General features: G+C 39.0%; 1 non-coding gene across 1 annotated transcript; it reads left to right on the top strand.

Moving 5' to 3' along the window:
- The first annotated feature begins 465 nt into the window (after positions 1 to 465).
- LOC145414336 (5S ribosomal RNA) lies at positions 466 to 585 on the top strand. Its single transcript, XR_013899875.1, has one exon. It is a non-coding gene; the product is annotated as a 5S ribosomal RNA (ribosomal RNA).
- The last annotated feature ends 2,392 nt before the right edge of the window (positions 586 to 2,977 follow it).

Below are 2,977 nucleotides of genomic sequence, written 5' to 3'. Positions count from 1 at the left end.
GGCCTAAAGGAGCCGGAGAGAAGGTGTATGTGGGAGAGGGGGAGGGATGGGGTTGGCGCTAACGGAGCTTAATTGGGGACGGAGATGTGATGGTGGTGTGGTTGTTTGTAGTGGTATGTGGTGGTGGACTGGACGGTGTGTGGTAGTGGTGTTGGTGGTGACGGGGTTTAGGTGGACTGGAGGCAGTGTGGTGGTAGTGGTGTGAGGCGATGTGATAATGGTATTGCGGAGACGAGGTTGAGTAGTGTTTCAGTGGTGCTGTGATGGTTGGGGAACGGTTGAGGGGAGTGGTGGTAGTGTGGTGGTCATGGTAAGCATAACGAGTAACCTCAGCTAGTTTAGAATTAGTTTGCTTATCATTGTTACTGGTGTTGACTAGAGACCCTATAGAAAGAGAGACTGGACAGTCAATATTTTCAGTTGCTCGCTGATTGGTCGGCTGATATGGCCATTTTTGTGCAAACACCTTACAGCCCATGCCACGTTGAGTACACCGCTTCCCATCCGATCAGCGAAGTTAAGCAACGTTGGGTCTGGTTAGTACTTGGATGGGTGACCGCCTAGGAACACCAGATGCTGTTGGCATCCCTACGTGTCAAGTGGGGTTGGTGGAGGATTAGTGCCCCTCCCTGTAAAACAATTAACTCTAAGCCCTTGGCCACCCCATTTGGGATACATGGCGTCTGGCAATGGATGGATGGACCTTACAGCCCTGGTGCTGGCTGACCGCAGATTCGTCTAAAAATACATTTCGTCACCTGCTGTGATACATGATTGGTTGATAAATAAAATGTCTCTTAAATTATAGCATATTTTGTTAATTTGAACTCCTGAAGAGTTTCGTTTTAATCTTCATGTCTACTTTTTTTTTTTTTTTTTTTTTTTAACGTCTCCGACTCTGGGCAAAAGGTTCAGGGCCTATCCCCAAGTCCAAGTAGTCCTCCTTGGGGCCCAGTAGTCCTCCTACACCTCCGCATGTCACCACTTCGGCGCTAACACCCACCGTCCATATTGATTACATGCTAGGGTTGTCTCATACAGGATTGGTGTACAGGTATTAGATTTTACTTCAAAGGTTTTACTTCAGAGTACTCGTAAACACCGAGATAATCGCAGAATTATAGTGATGACAAACCAGATTGTTGGTAGCCGCAAAATGGGGGGTGCTGTGTGCGTTTGTTGGTGCATTTTTGACCTTATTAATGGTAGGTTTTGCTGCGTTATGGGGCAGTAACACTCATGGATCTTCAATGCGACATTTTCGACTCCCTTGTTATGCAGCAAGAAGGAAATTATGAGATCTTAAGGTGAAGTGGCCAAGCTGGTCTGCAGGTGAGTGTCGTTGGCTTTGCTAGGCAAGTTTTATATATTTTCATGTATTTGGCCCATTTATGAAAAGAGTAATTATACCATAATATACACTGAAAGAGGCAGTGTAAGGATATAGGATGTTTTCATAATTGAAATGGAAAACAGAATAGGTTAGATGCTGGACCTAGTGTGTAGTCCCTCTAACTTTCACACTTTCATTTTTACTAGCTATAAAATAAAGAGTTTGGTTGGTGAGAGATGACCTTTGTCTGCATTTAATATAAGATACTGTATACTATATGTGTGGGGTATTTTAATTTTGGGTGTATGAGGCTAAGGCATACTGATGAGAAAATGATTTTACGATTGATAGTAAATCCTTGTGTACAACAAAGAAAAATATAACTAACTAATAACACTTTCTTTTGTAAACTAGTTATAAGAAAAGAATTCTAGTGTATCCATCCACTGCTTTATCAGATCTCCATTCAAAAGTAGAAGCAATCTTCAGGCCCTGTGCTAATTTAATTTTGAGTAGTTCCTCAGTAAGGGGAAAACTTTGTGAATTTGTACTGGATAAAATATAAATTAAATGTAATAACTCTCAAAATGCAACCGTTACCAACACATTATTAATATCATATTTTAATCTAAGATGTTATTGTCATACAAAAATAGTACCTAAATAAAGAAGAGAAAAAATTGAGAGTAGTGCATACACTACAGTGATTGACATGTGTGAAACACCAAACACAGCAGTTGTAAACAACCATGATAGATGATATAGGTTAGGTTAAGAACATTATGCATACACATTAAACACCTGATGTACTAAGATCTACACACTGTATTGAAGCTACAGTATTTTTTATGAGTATATGTGATCCCTATTCTACAGCATCAGATATGACTCTTGCAACTATCAGTGATACATACTGCAGATTAGGTTAAAAAATACAGTGCAGATATTTTGTACATCAAACCCACATACTGAAGTAGATCTACAATGGTTTGGGTTCATACTCTTTAGATTGTAGGTTGTGAAACATGAATAATGATGACGTATTTTATTTAATCTTTTCTCATTTTGTATGACCGATGTTATGTACCATGATGAAATTATATTACCATATGTGTTTGCCTAACCAGTCCTCACATTTGTAAATGACAGTGATGCTTTCATGCCATACGTTAAGAGATATGCAAATGCAATTACCACTTTAGATTCCCCGTCCTTGCATAAATCAAGTACTGTATTTTATATGGACAGTAATTATATACGTTTCCTATTTAGCCTGTGGTACTTTATACGCAGCCTTTTACTTAACCGTACTGAATGTCATTTTGTGTATAAGAGAGAGAGAGAGAGAGATAGTACTGTAATATTATAGCTGAATATACTGTATTGTTGAAATAAGCACTGCAATACTATAGTAATGCAGTGTAAGGTTAGTATAATATAAGGTACAATGTCTCTGATCCCACATATTTCTCAAATTAACGGTCGTTTTTACGTTGTGGCTATTCAAAAGAATAAGAAATCTCTTCTAATCCACATAGGGAGGTAAAGCTACATAATATCCCGATAGCAACCACTTTACCAGAGTTATGGTCAAAAACAACGACAAACCAAAACTCTATCAAACTTAAAAACCGCTAGCAAAAT

This window comes from Coenobita brevimanus, chromosome 98 (genome assembly GCF_032717465.1).
Source record: "Coenobita brevimanus isolate Jiangsu-jjx chromosome 98, ASM3271746v2, whole genome shotgun sequence".
Taxonomy (NCBI): Eukaryota; Metazoa; Arthropoda; class Malacostraca; order Decapoda; family Coenobitidae; genus Coenobita; species Coenobita brevimanus.
The sequence above is the reverse complement of the archived record's forward strand: the minus strand, read 5'-3'. Positions and strand labels throughout refer to the sequence as shown.